Raw genomic sequence first — 26333 nt, 5'->3', positions numbered from 1 at the left:
AATATCACTGTGATTGAAAGTGTTGAAAGATCTTGCTAAGTTTAAAAAGTGTATATTCGTGTAAGTGCCTAATTATTGATATAATACTTATTATTAGTGATGATAATAATGTGCTGCTAAGCTTCAAACTCATAGGGAAGGTTGAATGTAAGGGTGGTATATATTGAGGTAAATATAAATAATAAGTGTTATAGTATAAGTTGGAAAGGACCCTAGTCTAGTTCATCTATACCTGAATGAGAATCCTTTGTACAACTTAATGGATAAGTGGTTACATTAGTCTTCATTAGACGATCATCAGTGAGAGGTAACGTATTACTTCATAAGGTAGTCCATTCAACTTAAACATTTCATTGGACTTTTTACCATATGGAAAGGACAACATGCAATTTTGAAAAGATCTGTACACACTAGTAGGTAGAAGATCTGTGTTCCATTTCTTCCTCTGCTACTTGCTAACTATGTGAAATTGGGTGAGTTATTTAACCTCTCTGGTATTTCAAGTTTTCAGTGGATAAATCATTTAGCTTCTCCATATCTTACATGATTTTTAAGATCATCTGTAAATTGTTTTTATAGTACCTCACCTTCCAAAAGACAAGAGTCTGGACCAGATGATCTCTTGAGGTTCCTTCCAACTCTTAATATCTGTGATTATAAGACCATTCAAAATCCAGGAATATTATGTGTCATAGATTAAAAAAAAAGATTAGATACTAGGAGACACAGTACAGAGTGGCTTTTGTAGAGAGGGGAAAGGTCATAGACATACAATTTTAGAATTGGAAATAACATTGGAATTTATCAGGGCCAACACCCCTTCATTTTACACTCAGTGAAACTGAGCTACAGGGATTTTAAGTGACTTTGCAAAAGTTACTCAGTAGCACAAGGATTAATGCGCAGCTCTCTTTAATGTTCGTTCTATGTTATTATTTTTTTTATGCAAACATTAACCACAAGCAAAGAAGGTAAAAGAATGTAGACTATAGCTAGGTGGGCAAGATTGGAAATTAGCTGGATTAAAACTGAATTCAAGGCACACTTTGTAATTTTCATGTTTTCTGAACTATTTGGATCACCACTTGATCTATCTGTATAGTGAAAAAAAGCGTGTTCACTAATGAAAAAAGAGAGAGACCAAGAAGATTATTTTTTCCTTAGTCTTACTAGAATACTTCCACTCCACAATTGTCTTTTATAAGTTTTTTAAAATTTCCTCATTGTCTTTTAATGCAGACTTGTGACCTATATAAGATGAAATGGTGGTAAATATGCATATATTTAGATGAAGCTGTTAAACTGTGGATATCATCAAGATCATCTATATCAAGAATTCTGAAGGAACTTGGATAAAATTATGGAACTGGAATAATAAGCCTTATAAACATGTTCTAATTATAAAGTATTGATTTTTAAATGCATACTAGGGCCTAAACACACACAGATGAAAGTAGTCACTTTAGAAAGGGGTGTGTGTGTGTGTGTGTGTGTGTGTGTGTGTGTGTGTGTGTGTGTGTGTGTGTGTGTTTAATTCAGCCATTTTGCTTGCTTTTGTTCAAAGCTATTTTGTAAAAATTCTAATGATCTTTAGCATATACTTAATATCTTTAAGTAGTAACAAGTCTTTGATCTTTAAGTGCAGATTGGGATTTTGGAAACTAGATTATTCAGAGATATGCAACAAATATTTATTAAGCACTTGGTGCCAGGCATTGTGCTACAGCACTAGAGATACAAAGAAAGGCAAAAAACCAGTGCTTTCCTCAAGGAACTAATAACATTCTAATGTGGGAGATAACATGCAAAAAATTGTACATAAAAGATATCTAGAGAAGATTCTATCTCAGATGAAAGGCACTAGGATGGGGGAGTACAGGGAGAAAAGAGATGTGAAAGGGAAGGCTTCCTGTTGAAGGGAAGCCAGGAGACTGAAGTGAGGGGGAAGGGCATTCCAGCCAAGGGGAACAACCAGTGCAAAGGCTCAGTAAGAACCCAGTGTCACTGGATCACAGAGTCATTGATGGTGAGTAAAGAAGGAGAGCGCCTATAAAGAGTTTCGAATGCCAAATAGAGAGTTTTATATTTGAGTCAGATAGGGAACCACTGGAATTGAATGAATGGGGAATGATCAGATCTGTACTTTAAGAAGATTAGCTTGATAGGTAAGTGTAGAATGGATTGGAGTGGGGAGAGACTTGAGGCAGGAAGACCAACCACAAGGCTACTGTAGTAGTTCAAGCATGCAGTGATTATGGTCTACACCAGGGTGATGCATCAGTGGTGATCTTGGAGAAGAGATAGGGGATTAAACGAGATCTATGAAGCTAGAAAGCTAGACATGACAGAACTTGATGACCAGATGGATTTGCGGGGTGGGGGGGGGAGTGTTGAAAGTGAGGACTTGAGGATAACACTTAGGTTGTAAGCCTGGGTGATTAGGAAGTTGGTGGTGCCCTCAACTTTAATAAGTAAGTTTGGAAAAGGGAAGGTTTTGGGGGAAAATAATGAATGCAGTTTTGGATATGTTGAGCTTCAGATGTCATGGGGACATTGTTTGACATATGTCATTGGTGAGTGCAGGTTAAGAGAGGGGTTAAGGCTAGGTAAGTAGGTCTGAGAATCATCAGCATAGAAATGATAACTGAATCCATGGAAGCTGATGAGATCACTGAATGAAATAGAGGGAGAAGAGAAGGACCAGGACAGGGCACTGGGAAACATCTACTCTTAGCGTTTGTGATCTGGATAGAAATTCATTAGAGAATGAGGAGTGGTTAAATAAGTAGGAAGAGAACCAGAGGAGAATGGCATAGTGAAAACCTATCGGGAAGAGGTTATCAGGGAGAAGAGGGTGATTGACAGTGACAAAAGTTGCAGAGAGGTTAAAAAGAAAGGGGTGAGAATTGAAAAATAAGGTATTAGATGTGGCAATTAAGAGATCATTGGTAACTTTTGAGAGAAGAGTTTCAGTTGAATAATGAAGTCAGAAGCCAAACCATACAGAGGTAAGAAGAGAGAGGAAAGTAAGTGGAGCCACAGTTTGCAGATAGCCTCCACAAGAAGTTTAGCCAGAAAAGGAAGGAGAGATATGAAACAGTAACTAATGGGAATGTTTAGTTTAAGTGGAATTTTTTGAGTATGGAGGAATGAGCATATTTGGAGGCAGTAGGAAAGCAGCTGGAGATTGAAGATAAGAAGTGAGAAAGAAGAGATGATAATGGGGGCAATCTGCTGAAGAAGACTGAGTACTGGGTAGTGACTTCAGAGTAATACGATTTTCCTAGGTATAACTCTGAAGGCAGTTTCAAAAAAGTTTTCAGTAATGGTGACATTGTTGGGAATAAGTTTGTTTCTTGAGGTTACTACTTTGAAGATAAAATATTTGTCAGTTTTGCTATGTTCTTAAAAAACTCAACTAGCTATTTTACAGTTATTTCATATTTTGGTGACAGTCACTAATGTATTGAAACTATTATTACAACCTCCTTTTGGGAGAAAAGATAATTCCAATAAAGGAAATCTAGGTTAATTTAGAAAAATCCTCTGAGGAGACAAGTAAGAAGTGGATAGTATTGGGTACATCCCAAATAGGCTGATGAAGGGAGCTAGCGGATGCAATTTATATCAACTTAAATAGGATCATAAAGAATTGGAAGGAACCTTAGAAGTAATCTAGCTCAACCATATTTTACGGATGAGGAAACAGAGGTTTAGAGATACTAAATTACTTTCCCCAAACCACAAAAGTAGTAAGTGGAAGAGTCAGGATTTGAACTCAGAGCTTCTGACTTAAAATCCATTGCCTTTTTTCTTTTCTTTCTTTTTAAAAAACTATATCTTGCTGACTTCAAAGAATCTTTGAAGAGGTTGGTATCTCACCAAAGAATATTTGAAAAAAATTAAAACAAATTAAGTTACTCTCTGATGAATGGGAATGTTTACTGATGGATAGGAAATTGACTTAAAAAAGAAAACAAAGAACGGGAATAAATCAGCACTTTTATGGATGGATAAGTATTAAAAGTAGGATTCTGTAGGAATTGATCCTGAAACTGGTCTTATCATTTTTATAGATGGTCTGGGGAGAAAAGGGAAAGGTACAGTTTTGTAGGTAGTAAAATTTTAAGTACAAAGGCATAAATTGTAGAAGATGGCATAAAATGGGCATAAAAATGGCAGATGAGCTTCAGATAATCATTTATAGAATGACGGTTACCAACCTGTCACAAACCATAAAAGGAAGCCAGAAGTCATTAATGAAAACATTGAGTTTGTAAGGAACCTCAGAACCATTAGTCGTTACCTAAAAATAAACTCAATATGGGGACAGTTGTCATAGAAAGACTTTCTTCCTTACTGTTGGTGTAAATAGTCTTGCATATTTTAAATAACTTTGTAATTTTCAAAGTTAAAAAAAGACCCAACTATGTTTTTTTCCTCTTTTTCATTGAAGACTACTACTACTACTATAACAAATGCTGCTATAAATATTTTGATCTGTGTGGGTTATTTATTTTTATTGTTGACCTCCTTGGAGTATATACCTAACATTGGACATTTTGGGTCGAAGTATATAGACAAATTAGTTATTTTCTTCACAAAATTACAAATTACTTTACAAAATATTGGAACCAATTCAGAGCAAAACCAACATTGTACTAATATGTATAACCCTTTCAGTTTTGATCATTCCTGCCTTTTGTCATCTTTGCCAGTTTTCTGGGTTTGAGGTGAAACCTCAGTCATTTTCATTTGAATTTCTCTCATTAATGATTTGGAATATTCTGTTATGGTTGTTTCTAGTTTGTAATTCTTATTTCGAGAACAGCTTCTTTATATTTTTTGACCAGTTATCTATTGGAAAATTATTTTTAGTCATACATTTTTCTATTAGTTGTCTACATAACTTGGCTATTAAGCCCTTATCAGAGTTATTTTATACAATTTTTTTTCCTTTTCTGCTGCTTCTCTTTTTATCAGAGTTGAATTAATATTGGTAATGTAAAAGATCTTTAATTTTATCTTGTCACAGTTATGTGTTCTGTCTTTTGTAATTGTTTTTGTTCCTTATTTGGATAAGAATTCATGTCCTAGCCATAACTGTGAATGATGTAAGATCTATATCTCTTCTGATTTTCTTGATAATGATTAGGTCAGATATTCATTTTGCACTTATTGTAATGTAAGACCTTTGTCTAACCCTAATTTCTGTCAGCTTGTTTTTACTAACAATTCTTGTAAAATAGGTAGTTCTTTCCCATGATTTTGTTCCTAGAGAAACTTTTCAATTTTATTTAAATAAAATTAATAATAGCTAGCATTTATATAGTTCTTAAACATATTCAGAGCACTTTACAAATACCTCATCTGATCCTTACAACTCTGGGAACTAGGTGGTATTATTATCTGCATTTTACAGGTGAGAAAACCGAGACAAACAGGTATAGTGACTTATCTGGGGTCACGTAGCCATCAAGTGTCTGAGACAGATTTTCAACTTAAGTCTTTCTGACTCTGAGTGTACCTCTTTGTGTACTGTCACTTAGATGCCTGTAATTTATCTTCTTTTGTCTCTTCCATCCCCTGTTTGGTTAAGAATTCTCCCTATTGCTCTTGTTATGAAAAGTACCATTTCTATTTTCCTCCAATTCTTTTTTTTTATGGTATAACCTTTTATATTTAGACCAGTTATTTATTTATTTTTAGTATTTTGAGAGGCAGCGTAGTGTACTGGAAAGAACACTGTATCTGATTTAGGAAGACCTAGGTTCAAATCCCACCTCAAATACTTAGCAGCTGTGTGACCCTGTGCAAGTCCCTCATTTTCTCTGTGCTTCATTTTACTCATTTTTAAATTGAGGAGGTTGGACTAGGCTCCCTTCTAGCTATAAATCTGTGATCTTGTGATTGTTGTATGGTTTATGATGCTGATTTAAACATATTTTTTGTCAAATTGTTTTTCAGAAGTTTTTGTATAGGAAGTCTTTTCCCAAATATTTTATGTTCTTGGGTTTATCTAACACTGGGCTATTAAGTTCAGTTGTTTTTTATTTTTGCTTATATTATTTGGTCCCTTAATGAATTTTCTATTTTTAAAATCAGTATTAAATAGGGTTGGGGTGTTTGCTTTTTTGTTTTATTTTGATTACACCTTTATAATGTTTGACATGTTTGAAATTTAGAAGTACTCCTATCATTAATACTTCCTGCCCCCCCCCATCAGTTCCTTGATATTATAGGACTTTTATTCTGATAAATTTTGCTTTTAAAATTTTTGGTCTCTTTCTATAAAAGAACTCCTTGATAGTTTGATATAGCACTAAATCACTAAATTTAGATAGTATTATCATGTTAATTGTATTAGTGTGGCCCAGCTACAACCAATGAATATCTAAATTGGCAAAAATGGGATAGTCAGCATTGGAAGAGCTACATAGAGACTATAGAGATTCAGCTACAAATTAGTTCATCCTTCTTTTGTGGGGTGGCAAGTGAGGGTAGGGTGGGGGGAGATAACAAAGGAATCACCTGTCCATGACCTCTGACCCAGCGATCTTACTGCTGGTTATATACCATGAAGAGGTACAGGATCAAAAGAAAGGCCCTACATAGCCAGAACATATTAATAGTAGGACCTGTTGTCGTAGTGAAAAACTGGGAACGAAGTTGGTGCTCATTTCTTAGGAATTGCATAAATTATAGTATATAATATAATATACTATAATTTGAGTTTTAAGTACTAGGAATTCAGAACAATTTGTATTAACTGATGTAGAGTATCAAGTAAGCAGAACCAGAAACTATGTCTATAACAAAATATAAATGAAAAGAATAAAACAAAATGTGACACCTTTTATTGATGACTGGTGTTTACTCCAGAGAAGAAATGAAAAAATGTCCCATCTCCGTTTTGTATGAAAGGTCCAGGATTATATATGTATATGTTGCATACACTGTCAGATTTGGTTTATATATATTGAGCTTAACTTTTTTTCTCCTTTGTTATTTGTGGGGTTTTTGTTCGTTTTGTTTTGCAGGGCAATTGGGGTTAAGTGACTTGCCCAGGGTCACACAGCTAGTAAGTGTTAAGTGTCTGAGGCCGGATTTGAACTCAGGTACTCCTGACTCCAGGGCCGGTGCTCTATCCACTGCGCCACCTAGCCGCCCCCAACTGCATAGTGTCTTAATATTTATCTGCATTGTGAATGTTATTGTGTGTGTTGTTATCTGAGTTGTGAAGTGTTATTAATCTTATATCAGAGAATTGTGAACAAAATTGTTTAAATAGAATCTTGTCTGTTGCTTTGTCATGATTTAAATCAGTTTGATTTTAATCAAATCTGCCCTCACCTACTTTACATAGATGTTTTCAATTTTACTAATAACTCATTATAATTTTTTACATAAAGATTCACCATTTAGTTTCATATAGCTCTCTTGTCCCTTTGCCCACTAAACTACTCCTGCAGAGTCACTCACTATCTCTTTTCCCCATAACCACAACTGAAAAATGTTAACTTGAGAGATTGGAGTTTTACTCTTACAGTGAAAATAAACTGCCACTCAGAGTCCAAGCACAAAAAAGACATAATTCATATACAAACTGGTTAATCAGTCTCTGAATAATTAAGTGTTAACTGCTTAATTTGGGAAATACCTGCAGCACTGAGAAGTTGTGACTTAACTAGAGTAACACTACTCATATGTGTCAGTGGCTAGTCTTGAAGCCTAGACTCAGCGACTGAGGCTAGTTCTCTATCTCTAGCCGCAGTACTTCAGACTGCACCTATAAATTTTAGAGTGTTTACAGACAGGTGTTAATAGAGTGATTTTTTTTTTTAATGTGAGTTAACCCTTACCAATAAAATCACAGTTATTGTCTTACAAAGGTAATGTTTATTTGTCCACTCCTGCTATTCTTTTCTCATGCCCCAAGTTTTTTTCGAATTGAAAATAATTATCATGGAAACTAATTTAAAAAATAATCAAGATTAATTTTACTTTTCAACTCGTACTATACAGCAAACACCAAGGAATGAGTTGTTGCTGAACTCCCCAGGAGTCTTGAGATTGACGTCAAGACAGTAATACAGCTGTGTAAGCAGCAGATAGAGTATTTTTATGTCCCCTGTTAGAGCTCCTCTTTGACCCTTCTATTCCTCCTCCACTCTCCCTTAATTAAAAAAAAAATCCTTATTGGAACAAGTAGTTAGTACTCTGAAGCTATAATGGTGGTGCTTAAATTAGCATACTGGCTGATTACCCTCTCCAAAGCATTTTCCCCCTTTCCTTCTCTTCTGTGTTCTCTGTTAAATTCTGGACCTCTTTTTTTGATTGGAATGCGTGGTCTGCTTTGTTGTTCTTGTCCTTGTTGTTGTTTATTGTTATTGCTTGATATAGGATGGTTATTTTAAATTTTGACACTAAAATACATTGGCCTTATATTTCAATTTGTGGTTAAATTCTACTCTTCTGGATTTGAAATTTTCTACATATGAAAATAGAATCTGGGCTTGAAAAACTATTTTATATACTAAGATGCCATTTCATTCTTGATTTAGATCCTCTAATATGTCCCACTTGCTAATGCAGTTAGTATGGAAAGGGTCTTTTGGAAACTTTGGGGGTGACATCTGTCCATTTAAATTTTTATTTTTGCAGTGAAGGAAACATCTGTATTTCCTTTTGTGAGGGAAAGTCGATTAGCCGAGTGGTTGTATGGTCTCTATTCCCACAAGTCTGGCATAATTTTGAGAAGCTTCCTGGTTGGCTGAGAGTAAATTCGGGATCAGAAAATGGAACAGTGAATTCAATTCATAGAGTAGGTGAATCTGGCTATAGGATTGTCTTCTGCAGTGGAAGATAATTGAATTTTAAAAAATTTTTGATGTCTTTTTTTATCACCAAAATTTTCCCTAGTATTGCTCTCCCTTCCCTTCCAAGAGAGCCACCCTATATAATAAATAATGCATTTAAAAAATAAAAAAGATTTTAAAAATCAGCAAAATTGATTATTACATCATGAAACTGTTCAAAGTATGTGTACTCTACTACACTTGTAGACCTTCCCTCTGTGTAAAGGACTGAGATGGGAGCATCTTGTTTCTCTTTGGAGCCTTGCTTGTTCTTTGTAATATTGTAGCATACATATACTTTTTTGTGTGTGTGTGTGAGGCAATTGGGGTTAAGTGACTTGTCCAGGGTCACACAGCTAGTAAGTGTTAAGTGTCTGAGTCCGGATTTGAACTCAGGTACTCCTGAATCCAGGGCCGGTGCTTTATCCACTGCGCCATCTAGCTGCCCCCTCATATACTTTTGATTTTTCTGTGGTTCTTTCCATTTATGTCATTGGAATCATTGTGTTTATTGGATTCTTGGCTCTGCTTACTTCAGTCTTCATCAGTTCATGCGTATCTTTCCATGCTTCTCCATATTAATCATAAATCTAAAAATGGTCGTGTCTTACAACATAGAACTATTTCATTCATGTACCACAATTTGTTTACCCATTCCCGAATTAACACTGATTATTACCATCTTTCGTCATCTTTGTCTGTTCAGGGTGTAAGGTATAACTTCAAGGTTATTTTAATTTGCATTTCTTTTAAATATTAATGATTTGAGGCATTGTTTCTTATGGTTTTTAATAGGCAGCTAGGTGGTATAGTGAAAGTGTTGGACCTGGAGTTAGGAAGACCTGAGTTAAAATATAGCCTTAGACAGGATCAAATGAGAGAAGATTTGTAAAGCTCTTTACAGACCATTGTTGTTCAGTCATTTCAATTGTGTTGGACTCTTCATGACTGCATTTGGGTTTTCTTGGCAAAGATACTGCCATTTATTTCTCATACAGATGAGGAAACTAAGGCAGACAGGGTTAAGTAACTTGCTCAGGGTCACACAGGTAGGAAGTGTCTGAGGCTGGATTTGAATCCAGGTCTTCTTGACTGCAGGCTAGGTACTCTATCTGCTGAGCCATCTAGGTATCCCTGGCTGCAAATCTTATAGTAATATAGCAGTGCTATTGTTATCATTTTTATTCTTATGAGAAGTTTGTTAATATTCCTTGACCACTTATCTATTGAGGGAATAGCTTTTGGTTTTAAATCTGTTAATTGTATATCTATCTTGGATACCAAACTCCTATCAGAGAAATTTGATGCAAAGATTTGGAAGATACTCTTAGCTGGGGCCCTGAGATTCTTTCCTGGTTTCTTTCCAAGACTTAAATTGTCTTATCTTCTGCAGGAGGCCTTTTCTAAGTCACTGCAGCTGCTAGTTCCTTCCCTTCTAAGATTACTTTCCTTCTCTGTATATACCTAATTATTTTTATGTTCTCTCCCCAATTAGAATCCTTGAAAATAGGGACTATTTTTGCTTTTTTTTTTTTTTAAATCCTCTGCCCTTAGAACAGTGCACACATATAGTGTGCTCTTAAGAAATGCTTATGGACTGACTTGACTAGATAACTTGAGCAGATAACTGGATATACCCAGCCTAGAGTAGTATAATTGCTCTGCTGGGAAAATGATTAAAGGTTACTGAGGTTTAAGAAAGACCCAGGATTGGATTTGTTTTATACTGCTTTCTGTCAATAACAGGCCAAAATTTAGTAAGAGTTATGTTAGCTTTGGAGTTAATAGCCCTCAGTTTGAATCCTGACTTGCAGACTCCCTAACATGTGATATTGGATAAGTTTCTTAACTCTGTAAGACTTGATTTCCTCTTGAGTAAAATTCAGTTAGTAATTTTCATATTTCCTGTCTCATAGGATGTCTGCTCTCACCACCTCCTCCACCCATCTCATAAAGAGGTGGCCCTTTTTTGCCAAGGCAAAGTTTTCTACGTTCCTTGTTCATCACCTCTCATCCCATCCCATCTGCTCTTGGCCATATCTACTCATAAATCCCCTCAATGTTCTGGAGGCTGTCTTCTGAGTCTTTTAATATTTTTACATCTTACTGTTATTATAGAGGTTCTTCACCAGGCTGGCCATAGGTCGATGAATTTTTTTTCTGTATAAACCATTCTCATAGCTTATCTTCTAAATTGTGAAGGGAGTTGCAATCTGCTTTGGTGGATGTTGTGCACACTTCACAATCCTTATCATTGTTGTATATTTTTGTTGTTTGTATGCATTTTTATCACCGATCTATGGAAAGGAGATGGATGAGGGGAAAGATTTAGAAACTTAGTTCACTACAGTATAGATTTTGACTTCTTTCCTCAATAGAAACTGCCTTGAAGAGGGCAATACCTTTTTTCAAAGCCAAAGAAATGTTCAATACTGTGGACCTCAAATTCTTTATTTGTAAAATAAATATGTTAAAGTAAATAATCTCTAAGAACCCTAATATTCTTTGAGATTAATATTATAAACAACCACCAGTGAGTACTGAGGAGATCAGTAGGCGTTTAATAAATATTTGAATTCTTGAACTCAAATGTCATTTTATATTTGATCTTCCAGGACTAGTACCTCCTCATATCGTCTCACCCCCCCCCCCAACTTGTAATTTACTTTGCATATATTTTGTATGTACTTTTAGGTACATATGTTATCTCTCCTGATACCATGTAAGCTCCTGGATTGTAAGGGCTATTTCATTTTTGTCTTTGTATCATCAGTGCCTATCTGGCATAGTGCCTGACCGATAGTAGGTACTGCATTAATGATTGATTAAAGTAAGGTGCTTGTTTTTCATTTGGGATAGTCCAGAAACTATATATCTTTTATTGATTGGCTTTTTTTGGGGGGGGTCCCTAATACCAAACAGAGTCACTTGTACATGGTAGAAACTTAAATGTTTGTTGAATTGCAGTCTAGGAGCAAGTAGAAGCTGGTGCTTAATCCTTACCTTTGGCAACTAGGTGAAAAAAACAATTCCTAAAGTTCTCTTGACCTCTTCATATTGGGAAATCATTTGGAATAGCAGTGGAATATTCAGGGCATTGAGTGCTGTAGTAGCTAGGGCTCTTGACTTTGGGTCACGATGACCTGGATTCAAATATTGCCTCATCCACTTACTAGTGTGAACCTGGGCAAGTCTTTTAACCACTCTGTACCTGTTTTTTTTGTTGTTGTTTTTTCCCCATTTGTGAAATGGAGTTCAAGTAGATGGTCTTTGAAGTCCTGTCTACAATCTTATGATTTTATGAGAGTAGTGTTGGATTCAACTTTTTGTTTTTAGCAAAACTGCATAGTTTCTAGAAAATGGTTTAAATGACTTTCTCCCCTGTCACTGTCTCATTCTGCTGCAGTATTGATGCATTAGTAGACCACTAGACCTCATATTGCCTTGGGCACAGTTAGGGCCCAGGGAAGATTACAATAATCAAACAGAATAGCTTGAAGAAATTTCTCTCCTGCTAACCTTGCTTACAAACCTAATTTCAGATCATTGGGGCAGAAAATGCTTTCCCCTCTCTCAGTTTTTGTGCACCTTACCCTTAATTGTCTATGGATTTAACCTGTCACAGTGGGAAATCTGAAAATGCCTTTTTATAAATCATGCTTATTGGTTTATTATATTCTAAGAGTAAGGAGGAATAAGGAACAACAAATTTTAACGATGTCCTCAGGATCATTTCACCCTCTTCTCCCCCTCTCTTTCTGGTGAAGGATTATATTTATTAAAAATCATGGCTGTTAAATTCTGAGGAAAGTTACACGTATATATTTATGGTGAGACATTTGTGATGCTGTAGTTTGACCTTTTATACTTACATCATATTCTTTATGTAGTAACTGTGTAAAAAATCTCAAGTTAAATCTTTGCTTCCTTTACTGTTGGGGGAGGTATACAAATAGATGCTGTTCTCTGCCTGTCCATTAGCAGCGCAGTGCTGGGCCTCAGATGATGATGGTAGATGATTGGTGGTGGAGGATAAGGGAAGAGGTGGAGTTTCTTAGCATCCTTCATATAGTCAGTAAAACCATCAGACAGATGCCTTTCCAGGAAAGTCACATGAAAACGTGAAAGGAAAAGCCAAGGAATGGCCGGGGGAATGGTGCTATGGAGAAAGGGTTTCAGCCTGATCTACTCCATGGAAACAAGCCTTTTGTCAGCCGATTTGTCTTGTGATCCAGGTAATTTCTGGTAGTCTTTGTTTCTAGTTTGGTATGTGAAATGTAGTGAAAGGGTAGAAAAATAGTTCTTGTGAGTAGGATGTTGCTATAATAGGAAGGAACATTAAAATGGACAGCCTTTCTTACATTATTCATTGTGATTTCTGAAATAAGTCCTGAGGGTTTTTTTTTTAATTTAAAAGCCTAATTGAACCAAAGGAGAGAAACCTGTTATTTCTGAGTCTGCATCAATTTCTTATCTTGAGAACAAAGGTTTTCAACCTCCAGCATTGTGAAGATGTTTCCATCCAAACGCATAGAAAGCAGCTTCTCCTCTTACTGTTTTTAGAAATATATCTGCATAGTCTCTTGTGAATTCTGTTCTGGGCATTTTGAAATATGATCTAGTGAATTGAGATTTAATAAACCAAAGTGTTAGAATGGTTGTGTGTTTCCATTTTATACCCAAGGGTCTATTATTATAGGTGAGGGATTTGTATGGGGGAAGGGAAATGGTTTTTCTTCTATAAAAGCACTCTGAATAATATTTCAGCTTTGGCTTTTTGAATTCAAGCTAGATTAAAATAATCTATAATACTTTAGTGGGAATGAGAAAGAGACTTAAATAATATTATATTCAGTACTACCTCTCTAAACCTGGATTTTGTCCTTTGATTTTCTGTGTTATTTACCTTGTTAGGTAACTGATGGATAGCAGTATGAAAAGACTGCCATGTTAATTTGTGATGGCATTGGAAGCACATTGTATAATAAGAATTATTTGTAAAATAAGCAAAAGAACTATCTAAAATATAGAGATGGCATGAAACTGAAAATGCTAAAGACTTTTTTTCCTTCAAAGTATTTTTTAAAAAGAAAGGTAATGGTTTTTTTAATCAACAAGAATGTATTTCCTTCTGATATTTTATGACATTGATGGGTGCTTTGTGCCGAGAACTGTTCTTTTTAAAGACTATAAACCCAAAACATCTTGAGGCACATTTAGGAGCATCCCATTTGATTTGATTAGTTCTATTATTGTTGACAGAAAATACAAGATATTTTAACTAACCTACTTTGACAACTAGTTTGCTTCTCTTAGTTTCTTTTCTTTTCTTTTCTTTTTTTTTTTTGCTGGGCAATGAGAGTTAAGTGACTTGCCCAGGGTCACACAGCTAGTAAGTATCAAGTGTCTGAGGCCGGATTTGAACTCAGGTCTTCCTGAATTTAGGGCTGGTGCTTTATCCACTGCACCACCTAGCTGCCCCCTTCTTTTAGTTTCTAATCCTCCTTGAGGAGTAATATTTTTATTCATTTCAACAAGTTTATTGGATATTATTTTGTAGGTATTGTGTGTGATTTAGAGTAATATAGAGTGGAATTATGTAACTTGAGAGCCAGAAGGGACTTTATAGATAATTTCATCCAACCTTTCATTTTACATATGAGGAAACTGAGGCTAAAGAGGTTTAGTTATTTGACCAAGGTTAGTGGAGAAATTGGGACTGATAAACTTGACCACCTGACTTTCAGCAAAATATAATGCTTCTCTTGGATCAGTTCTTCTCTGCTTCTTGTTTTGTTTTTCTCAAGGAATAATCATAAATGATATTTGCTTAAAGGTATTACACTCTAGTAGAAGAGAAATATGCACTCAATGATGCTTTGAAAATAGGACAAATATGGAACAATCAGTATTTTAACAAGGAAGGGAACAAGCTTTTATTAAGTGCTTAGTATGTGCCAGGCACTTTATAAATATTCCATTTGATTATTATACTTATAAAATTGTTACTTTAATAATACTAATGCTTAGGCTATTGAGTCAGTCCTCCATGGGCTACTTTTCTTCATTTACAACCCTGTGGCATCATTCTCCATCATCTATTCTTTTTTATCAGCCTCTCATTAAGAAATAACTTTTTTTTGAGGCCAACCCCTCTACATGTACTGTTTTCCCCCTGTATTTCTTTTTTGCTAAGCAAAAAAAAAAAAAAAATGCCCCCTCTCAACTCTCACCTCTAATTTTAAAAAAAGAAAAGGAAAATCCTTACAACAGATATGCATAGTCAAGCAAAACAAACCTACATCGATTATGTTCAGAAATGTATTTCTCATTCTGTATCTTGAATCCTTTACCTCTTTGACAGAAAGTAAGCAGCGGAGTTCATCCTGGTTGGACACTATTAATCAGAATTCTTGTCTTTGAAAGTTGTTTGCGGGGCAGCTAGGTGGTGCAGTGAATAGAACACCAGCCCTGGAGTCAGGAGTACCTGAGTTCAAATCCAGCCTCAGACACTTAACACACACTTACTAGCTGTGTGACCCTGGACAAGTCACTCAATCCCAATTGCCTCACTAAAAAAACAAACAAACAAAAAAAGTTGTTTGCTTTTACAGTGTTACTGTTTTTCTGATTCTACTTTCTTCACTCTGCTTTAGTTCATACAAGTCTTTACAGATTTCTCTAAACTTTAACCTGTTTCTTATCCTTTATGGTACAAAAGTGTTATATTATATTATATTGTATTATATTGTATTGTATTGTATTATATTATATTATATTATATTATATTATATTATATTATATTATATTATATTATATTATATTCATTATATGTCATAATTTGTTCAGCCAATTCCCAATAGATGGGAACCCTCAATCCAGTTCTTTGCTACTACAAAAAAGAGCTATGTTTTTGTACATATTGGTCCATTTCCTCATTCTTTGACTTTTTTCTGGGGTTTGAGTCTGATAGAGATTTCACGAGGTTAAAGGGTATGCACAGTTGATGATGTTTTGGGCATAGTTCCAGATTGCTTTCCAGAATGGCTAAACCAATTCACAATTGAGTCAAGTCAGTCAGCATTTATTAATCACTTAGGATGTACCACATATTGCTAAGCACTGGGAATACAAAGAACGGCAAAAACAGTCACATTCTAATGGAGACAACATCAAATAACTATGTAGGTAAAAGATATATGCAGAGTAAATGGGGGATAATCTCAGAGTGAGGTTTTTTTGAGGCCAACCTCTCTACATGTACTGTTTTCCCCCTGTATTTCTTTTTTGCTAAGCAAAAAAAAAATTTTTTTTTTAGCAATTGGGGTACTAGGGAAAACTAGGAAAGTGCTCCAGTAGAAGGTGGGATTTGTACCGAGTGCTGAAGCCAAGAGGTGAAGGTGAGGAGGAAGAGCTTTCTAGACATGGAGGACAGCTTAATCAAAAGGCAGAAAGTCAGGAGATGGAGGGATAGCAAGAAGGCCAATGTCATTGGATCATTGAGTACCTGAGGGGTAGTCAAGTGGAAGAAGACTGTAGAGATATGAAGGGATCAGGTTATGAAGGGCTTTAAGAACTAAACATAGGATTTTTTGATCCTGGAAGAAAACAAGGAATCACTGGAGTTTATTGATTAGGGGGTGATATTGTTGAACCACACTTTAGGAAAATTAATTTTACAACTGAAAGGAGGATGAATTGGAGTGGAGAGAAACTTAAAGTAGGGCTACAAACCAGAAAACTGTTCTAATAGACTAAGCATGAGGTCATTAGGACCTATACCAAGGTGGTGGCTATGTGAATAGAGAGAAAAGGACTCATTCAAGAGTTGTGGTGAAAAATAACAAGACTTGACAACAGATTATATATGTGGAGTGAGTGTGAGAAGAGTGTCAATGGGTCATCCAGTTTGACTTGTTAAAGAGGCAGTCGGAATTGCAAATTGAAGGTGAAGAGAAAACTTTAGGGCTAGATAAATAGATCTGAGAATTATTGTATAGAGATGATAATTGATTTCATTGGAACTGTGAGATCACCTAGTCAAATTGTATAAAGGAAGAAGAAAAGAGGGCCTAGGGCAGAACCTTGGGGGACACCCATAATTGCTGGGTATAACTTAAATGCCCCCCCCAAAGGAAACTGAAGAATGCTCATATAGCTATAAAAACCAGGAGAGCTGCTACCCTGAAAATTTAGAGAGGCGTGTCAAGAAGAAGGGAGGGGGGACAGTGTCAAAGGTTTCAGAAAGTTCAAAAAGGAAAGTGATTAAAAAACCATTAGATTTGGGGCAGCTAGGTGGTGAAGTGGATAGAGCACCGGCCCTGGATTCAGGAGTACCTGAGTTCAAATCTGGCCTCAGACACTTAACACTTACTAGCTGTATGATCCTGGGCAAGTCACTTGACCCCAATTGCCTCACCAAAAAAAAAAAAAGAAGAAGAAAAAAAAAACATTAGATTTGGCAATTAAGAGATCACGGGTAACTTTTGAGAGAGTAATTTTAGTTGCATGATGAGATCAGAAGCCAGACTGCAGAGTTTAGAAGAGTGAGAGGAAAGGAAATGGAGCCACCTGATTGTAGCATGCTTTCTTTATTTAGCTAAGAGGTGAATGGGAGTTCTAGGACAATAGCTAGCTGGGAAGGTTGGATTGAGTAGGGGTTTTTTATTTTCCTTTAAAAAGAATGGAGAAGGGGGCAGCTGCAGGTGGTGAAATGGATAGAGCACTGGCCCTGGATTCAGGACCTGAGTTCAAATATGGCTTCAGACACTTGACACTTACTAGCTTTGTGACCCTGGGCAAGTCACTTAACCCTCATTGCCACACCCCTGAGAGAGAGAGAGAGAGAGAGAGAATGAAAGAATGAGAATGAGAATGGAGAAGACATGGGCATATCTGGGCAACTGAGGAGATAGTAGATAGGGATATATTGGAGATGAGAGAGTGTATGGGGAATGATAGAGAAGGCAATCTGTTGGAGAAGATAGATGGAATGGAATAGGATCAAAGATGCGTGTAGAAGAAGGACCACAGTTATAAGAGGTAGGAGTGAATGAGGAGGCAGTGGGGAGAAGACAACTGAATGATGTCTTTCAAACTGTTCCATGGGCATCTCAAATAGAGCATATCCAAGATAGTTAGAACTCATCTACTTTCCTCCCTCAAACTATTCCTCTTTTAAGCTTAGCTATTACTCTCTAGGGAACCACTGTCCTTCTAGTCAGTCAGTCAGTAAACACTTCCTGTGTGCCAAGCACTGTGCTAAGCACTGTCATATCATGCAAAATAAACAAACAAAACAAAATACAAAAGGTCTCTGCTCTCAAGGAACTCACAATCTTTTGGGGGAGACAACATGCAAAAATATGTGTACAAAGAAGATATACACAGGATAATTTAGTGATAATCTCAAAAAGAAGGTACTGAGATTAAGGAGGACAGAGAAAGGTTTCTTACAGAAGGTGGCATCTTAGCTGAGATTTGAAGGAAGCCAGGGAAACTAGAAGGTGGAGATGAGAAAGGAAAGCAGGGAGAATGTTTCAGGAGTGAGCACAGGCAGTGAAAAGGCTCAGAGTTGGGAGTCAGTGTCTTGTAGAAAAAGCCACAAGGAGGCCAGTGTCATTGGACTGAAGAATATTTGGAGGTGAATAATGTATAAGAAGACTAGAAAATTAGGAAGGGGCAAGGTATGAGGAAGGGACTTTGACCTTTAAAGTTCAAAATCAGGAGATAGAGGAATAGCAAGAAGTCCAGTTGCTGCATCATTGAGTACCTGAATGGTAGTAAAATGGTAGTAAAATGGAAGAAGCCTGGAAAGATGAGAGGATTTTATATTTGATCTTGGAGGTAATAGGGAGCCATTGAGATTATTGAATAGCGTAGTGATATGATTAAGTCTGAATTTTAGGGTGATCAGTTTTATAGCTGAGTGGAAAATGAATTGGAGTAAAGAGAGACTTGACGCAGGGAGACCAACTAGCTGACTATTGCCAGTTGTCTAAGTGTGAAGTGAAAAGGGCCTTCACCAGGGTGTCTGCAATGTAAGAGGAGAAAAGGTTAGTGTAAACATGTTATAAAGGTGGTGTTGACAGGATTTGATAGATGATTGGATATGGGATATTACTTACTGGAAGGAGTTGACCTCACCTAGGTTGTGAACTTAGGTGACTGGGAGGGTGGTAGTGCCTTGACAATTAAAGGGAGAGGGTTTTTTGGGGGGAAAATAATAGTTTTGAACTTTTGGTATTTAAGATATCTAAAGGATATCCAGTTTGAGATGTCCAGGTGGCAATTGGAGATGCAAGACTGGAGATCAGTAGAAGTAGTTAGGACTAAATAAACAGATGTGAGAATCATTTGCATAGAAATGATAATCAAACTAATTTTATAAAATTTATTTTTAATTTTCCATTAAAAAATTTTGAGTTCTAAATTTCCTTCCTCTAGCTCCTCCCCCACCACTGAGAAGGCAAGTTAATATGATATACATTATACATGTGAAGTCATGCAAAACATTTCCATATTAATTATGTTGCAAAAAAAACCCATGAAAAAATAAAGTGAAAAACAATATGTTTCTATCTATATTCAGAATTCTTTAGTTCTCTCTCTGGAGATGGATAACAACATTTTTCATCATGAGTCCTTTTGAATTGTCTTGGATTATTTCCCTGATCAGAGTAACTAAGTCTTAAATATTGTTACATTATTGCTGTTACCATGTATAATTTTCTGGTTCTCCTCACTTTACTTTGCATCAGTTAGTTCATATAAGTCTTCTCAGGTTTTTTTTTTTTTTAATCATTTTGCTCATCATTGCTTACAGCACAGTAGTATTCCATCACAATTATATACCACAACTTGTTCAATCTTAACCCAGTTAATGGGCATCCCTTAATTTTCCAGTTTTTTTGACACCACAAAATGAGTTGCTGTGAATATTTGTACTGTAAGGGTCTAAAATTCTAGCTATGATGTCTAAAATCTAATGAGTGGTCACCTTAAACTGGAAAATGTATAGCACCAATATTTGGGCATTAAGTATTTATTAAAGTATATTAGGGTTAGTAAAGAGAAACATGTGGATGAAGTATGAGATTTGCCTGCTCTCCCTATCCTGCCTGTCTCTGCCACCAAGCCCCCGTCCAGCCACGAAAAAAGGGACCCTCCTTTTTTCCTCCCCGTCTGCCGCCACATGCTGTTCCTCAATGAAAAGAGCCACAATCCATCTAGCTAACCTCTGCTTCCTAGTTCCTGTCTCCCTCCACAAAAGGGAGGTCCTTCAAGCTGATTGGTTGAGAGTGGTCTCTTGCTAATGTCAGTAGTACACTGCCTCTGAGAATAACAGGTCACTCAGGGCCAGCCAGGTGTGGTCTCCATCCAATCACCCTTAAGTAGGTACTCAGTCAGTTTCTCAGTCTCGCCCAATTCAAACAGTTCTAAATCAGTCTTCAGGTGGGGCCTCTGCCAAATCCTATTATTTTATCACTGTACACATAGGTCCTTCTCCTTTATTTTTGATTTCTTTGGGATACAGACCTAGTAGTGGAATTGCTGGGTCAAAGGACACACTCAGTTTTATAGTCCTTTGGATGTAATTCCAAATTGTTCTCCAGAATGATTTAACCACTTCAGAACTTCATCAATAGTGCATTAGTGTCCCTATTTTTCCATATCTCCTCCATCAGATAATTGGAATCATGGTAACTGATGAGATCACCAAGTGAAATAGTGGAGAAGGGAAGAGGGCCTAGGACAGAGTCTTGAGGAATCCTTACTGTTAGTGGTTGTGATATGGCTGAATAGCCAGCAAATGAGACAGAGAAGGAGCAGTCAGAAAGTAGGAGGAGAACTAGGAGAAAGCAGTGTCATGAAAACCAGAGAGGAAAAGAGTATCAAAGAGAAGAGAGTGATTGGCCATGTCAAAGGTCCCAGAGTTCTAGAAGGATGAGAATTGAGAAAAGTAGCTGTTTTGAAAGTTGTTTCAGAGAAGATACTAATTTATCACATTGCAGAGCTAAGTCCAGTGCTAGCTCTTTATTTTAAATCATAAAAGTATTTTGTGATTTTCCAGTTACATGTAAAGATAGTTTTCAACATTTGTTTTCATAAGATTTTTAGTTCCAAATTTTTCTCCTTCCCTCCTTTCCCTCCCCACTCCCTAAGACAGAAAGCAATCTGATATAGGTTATATATGTACAATCACATTAAACATATTTCTGCATTAGTCATGTTGTGAAAGAAGAATCAGAACAAAAGGGAAAACATCAAAAAATAAAGATAAAAGTAGAAACAGTGTGGTTCAATCTGAATTCAGAATCCACAGTCTTTTTCTGGATGTAGAGAACATTTTCCATCATGAGTTCCTTGGAATTGTCTTGGATCATTGTATTTCTGAGAAGAGCTAAATCTATCACAGTTGATTATCACACAATGTTGCTGTTACTGTGTACAGTGTTTTCCTGGTTCTGCTCACTTCACAACATCAGTCCACTTAAGTCTTTCCAGGTATTTCCTGGATGCCTGCTCATCATTTCTTGCAGCACAATAGTATTCTATTACATTCATATACCACAGCTTGTGTTCAGCCATTCCCCTATTGATGGGCATTCCCTCAATTTCCAATTCTTTGCCACCACAAAGAGAGCTGCTATAAATATTTTTGTACATGTGGGTCCTTTTCCCTTTTTTATGATTTCTTCAGGATACAGACCTAGTAGTGATATTACTGGGTCAAAGGGTATGCACAGTCCCATAGCCTTTTGGGCATAGTTCCAAATTGTTCTTCAGAATGCCTGGATCAGTTCACAACTCCACCAACAATGCATTAGTGTTCCAATTTTTCCACAGTTTCTCCAACATTTATTATTTTACTTTTTTGTCACATTAGCCAATCTGATAGGTATGAGGTGGTGCCTCAGAATTGTTTTAATTTGCATTTCTCTAATGAATAGTGATATAGGGCATTTTTTCCATGTGGCAATAGGTAGCTTTGATTTTTTTCATCTGAAAACTGCCTGTTCATATCCCTTGACCATTTCTCAATTGGGGAATGACTTGAGTCCTTCTAAATTTGATTTCGTTCCATATCTATATCTATATCTATATCTATATCTATATCTATATCTATATCTATATCTATATCTATATCTATATCTATATCTATATCTATATCTATATCTATATCTATATCTATATCTATATCTATATCTATATCTATATCTATATCTATATCTATATCTATATCTATATCTATATCTATATCTATATCTATATCTATATCTATATCTATATCTATATCATCTATTTGCTGGGCAACGAGGGTTAAGTGACTTGCCCAGGGTCACACAGCTAGTAAGTGTCAAGTGCCTGAGGCCAGATTTGAACTCAGGTCCTCCTGAATCCAGGGCCGGTGTCAGGGCAGTGTCACTTAGCTGCCCCCTTCTTATATATGTTAGAAATGAGGCCTTTATTAGAAACACTGGCTGTAAAAATTGTTTCCCAGCTTTCTGCTTCCCTTCTAATTTTGGCTGCATTGCTTCTGTTTGTACAAAATCATTTTAATTTAATGTAATCAAAATCATCCATTTTGCATTTCATAATATTCTCTATCTCTTGTTTGGTTATAAATTGTTCTTCTTTCCATAGACCTGAGAGGTAAACTATTCCTTCCTCTCCTAATTTACCTGTGGTATTATTCTTTATGTCTAAATCATGTACCCATTTTGACCTTATTTTAGTATATGGTATAAGATGTTGGTCTATACTTAGCTTCTGCCGTACTATCTTCCAATTTTCCCAGCAGTTTTTTGTCAAATCCTGAGTTCCTATCCCAGAAGCTGGAGTCTTTGGGTTTATCAAACAGTAGATTACTATAGTCGTTTACTACTCTGTCTCTTGTGCCTAACCTATTCCATTGATCCACCACTATTTCTTAGCCAGTACCAAATAGTTTTGATGACTGCTGCTTTATAGTATACCAATGCTAGCTCTTATAAACATCATTCTAGTATTATCTGACTTCATTGTCACCAGTTACCTTTTAGTCCAAAGTCTAGTTTATTCTGTGCTCATTGGTTACCTCCATTACATTTCTAAATGGAATTAAAATTTTTTAAAAAACTGAACAAACTTAGAAGTCAAACAGCTCAATTTTCTTATTTTATAGATGAGAAAACAGGTCCAGAGAAGGGAAGTTTGGGGTATGTAGCAAAGCCACAGTCAGGACTATAAGTTTCGCTTCCTGTTGTCCAGTCCAGCAAACGTTTCTGCCATTCCACATTGCTTTTCTGGTGCTTTATGTTTACGGTAACATTATTATTTTGGGAGGACCTTAATATATGCTTCTTACTGGTCAATTATAGCTATAAGGAAGATATATTTATAATGAACTAGACTTATATGCAGTTCTACAGGCAGTTAAATATCTGGTTTCTAAACTTTAGTATATATTAAGAGAATAAGAATGTGGTCATTGAAATGTTCCCAATTTTCAGGGACTTGATTTGGTTGAATAAAATTGACAATCATTTTTCCTTTCTTAAAAAGCTTTTACTTAACTTTTGATTTTACTTTGGCTATTTACTGCATATTCAAATGATTATTGACAGAAGAAACAAACATTTAATTCAATATTAATATTAAGTACTGTTTAGGAAAACAGATTAGATTCTAAGTTTCTCACTTTACAAAGAAAATAATCAGTTGCTTTTTAAATAAAACACATAGAAATCACTTTCCCCCATTGGTTTATTAATTATGGAAATAGAAACAACATTAAATATTGTGGTAGTAATCCCTATGGCATTTCTTGGATTTAAGTTGCCAAGAGAAACACATCCCCCCCCCCCAAACTTTCAATAGCTTTCCATATAACTGGTGCTTGACTGAATACCATTATTTGTAATTTCAAATATTCACAGAATTTGAGATTTGGAAGAGGCCTCAATGACCATCCAGTTTAACTCATGAAAAAAAAGAATGTTTACTAAGTACAGTATAGTATTTGAAAAGGAATCATATTACCTCTTTTTGAAGGCCTCTACTTGAGTAGAGGTAGTCTGTTCCTCTTCTGGACAGCTCTGTTTAGGAAGTTTTCCCTATCATCAAGCTTAAATTAGCCTCTTTGTGACAGTTCTTCAGACATTTGAAGACAGCAGAGCCTTTTCTTTTACAGTTTAAACATCTCTAGTTCATTCAAATAATTTTCATATGGTATGGACTTAGGACCCTTCCATCATTCTGGTTACTCCCTTCTGAATACTATACAGTTTATCAGTGTCTTTCTGTAGTGCCTATAAATAAACACTGTACACTTGATGAGGACAGAGTATGGTGGTACTGACACTTTCTTAGTACTGAAAGCTCTGACTCTCTTAATGTATCCCAAGATCATATTAAGTTTATGTATTTGATTTTTGTTTGTTATAGCACACTGCTTATTCATATTTGAGCTTGCAGTCTATTAAAACCCCATGCCTCCCTTACCTTATACTTGTGAAGTTTAAGATTTTATATTTATCACTCTACACAATTCAATCAGTTGCCAAGTCCTATTGTTTTTATCTCTACAATGTCTCTTGCATTTATCCCCTTCTCTCTATTTCCATTGTCACCATCTTAGGTAAGGTTCTCATTCCTGGGGACCCATTCCTGTGAATTAGCTTTCTAATCAGTCTTCCTACCTCTGATCTCTGCTCTTTAGTCAGCCGCTGGGAGTAATGTTCCCAATGCACTTATTTGGCCATTCATGCTAATGGTAAAAAATCTTCGATGGCTCGCTAAAGCTTGCCAAATAAATTCAAACTCCTTAGCTCTGCATTCATGACACTCTGTCAGTTGGCTGCAACTTGCCCTTGCAGCCTTTTTTTCCCCTTCCAAACTCCCTTCTTATTCTCAACATTCTAGCCAAACTGGACTATATGCTGCTTTTTCTGCCCTTTAAACAATTCAGTTCAATTCAGTAAGTATAAGTGTAGCACTCATCAGCTAAGGATTTTGCTAGGTCCTTAAGATTCAAAAATACCTAACTGCTATTTTCCACTCAAAGAGTTTGTGACTTGAGAGTAGAGACCATCCTTTTTATTTATTTATTTATTTTTGCATAGTACCTAACATAACACATAGTAAGCCCTTAATATATGCTTACTGAAGTGATTTTAAGAAGGGCAAAATCACTTATGGCTGGGGGATGGGTAGAAAAATCAGTGAAAGCCTTACAGACTGAACTGTGCCTTGAAGAAGGGATAAAATTTCAAAATATGGAAAGTGTTGGAAAAAAAAAACATTACAAATAAGGAGACATTGTGTAAAGTCATGGAGCAGGAAATAAAAGATTCCACTGGAATGTAAGCTCTTTGAAGGGGCAATGGCTGTTAGATGCAATTATTATTCCTATTTTCCAGTTGTGTAAATTGAGGCAAACAGAAGTCAAGTGACTTGCCCAGCTAGTCATACAGCTAGTAAGTGTCTGAATTCAGGTTTTCCTAACTCCAGGCCTACCACTGTATTCACTGTGCCCCTTAGCTGCCTCAGAACCACAGGGCAGTAGATTGTCATTCCCTTCAAAAACACAATGATAATGTTGACTTGAGTATTAATCCATTTGCAAAAAATGGAGAAGGAACAGGGAGTACATGCTTATTGGCTGAGCAAATGACAAGTTCATGGTCTTGTGGAGTCCCAGAGCCTGACTGATGGGGGAATTCACTCTTCTATCCTTAGTTATATCAGTTCTACTCCAGGGTTTTCTTCAGTGTTGAGTATATTATCTCCCCCAGTTTGAGGAAACCTCACACCATTCTTTTTGAACCTTTCTTAAACGCAGATATAACTATATTTAATCATTCTGTGCTTATTGTTTACTGAGTTTATAAAAGCATTTTATTGCGTAAATCACAATGACATCTTAAGGATACTTCTTCAAGATTTCTCCCATCCATATGTTAAAAGCACACAAGATTACTCGAATGCTTCAACATGCTCAAAAAAATCTTCTGAGTATTATAAATAATAAGCAAAGCATAAATTTGGGGATGTATACTCACTGAAATAAAATTTTACTAGTACTTACTCTATGAGCTTCGTGTATAGAATATCCCAATTTTTTGTCTTGGAGCCAATTATCTAAGCCAATGAGGGGACTTGGCCCTTCCTCTAATCCTTGAATGCATAGATATTAGATGGCATTGAAACTAAACCTGGTGTATGAGACCTTTTAAGGCTTTGCTTTGAGAAAGCATACTTTAGAGAATACAGAATTATTTGCTTCATTAATCTTTTGACCTTGCAAATGCATGTTCATTTTTTTTTCCTCCCTATCCCAAACCAGCAGAATATGTTGAACAGTACATTCCCCACTTGTATGAGAGTAAAATAACTGGGGTCCTAATGATGGGAGAATTTAAAATTTAGAAGAACGATGCTTGGTTCCTTTACTGGCTATCTGTAAAATGCCCACTGCCCTACCCCCATCCT

General features: G+C 36.1%; 1 protein-coding gene across 7 annotated transcripts in view; it reads left to right on the top strand.

Moving 5' to 3' along the window:
* ARHGEF12 (Rho guanine nucleotide exchange factor 12) overlaps window positions 1-26333 on the top strand; it is a 188955-nt gene that overhangs the window by 39303 nt on the left and 123319 nt on the right. The window contains exon 1 of one of the 7 annotated variants that reach the window (XM_043994777.1): window positions 12935-13093. The exons of the other annotated variants lie outside the window; for them this stretch is intronic. The gene's annotated coding sequence lies outside the window, so the exon portion shown is untranslated. Of the gene's footprint in view, window positions 1-12934; window positions 13094-26333 lie in introns of those variants that run through there. 7 annotated transcript variants of the gene reach the window in all.

Source organism: Dromiciops gliroides, chromosome 3 (assembly GCF_019393635.1).
Source record: "Dromiciops gliroides isolate mDroGli1 chromosome 3, mDroGli1.pri, whole genome shotgun sequence".
In the NCBI taxonomy this organism is placed as follows: Eukaryota; Metazoa; Chordata; class Mammalia; order Microbiotheria; family Microbiotheriidae; genus Dromiciops; species Dromiciops gliroides.
The sequence above is the reverse complement of the archived record's forward strand: the minus strand, read 5'-3'. Positions and strand labels throughout refer to the sequence as shown.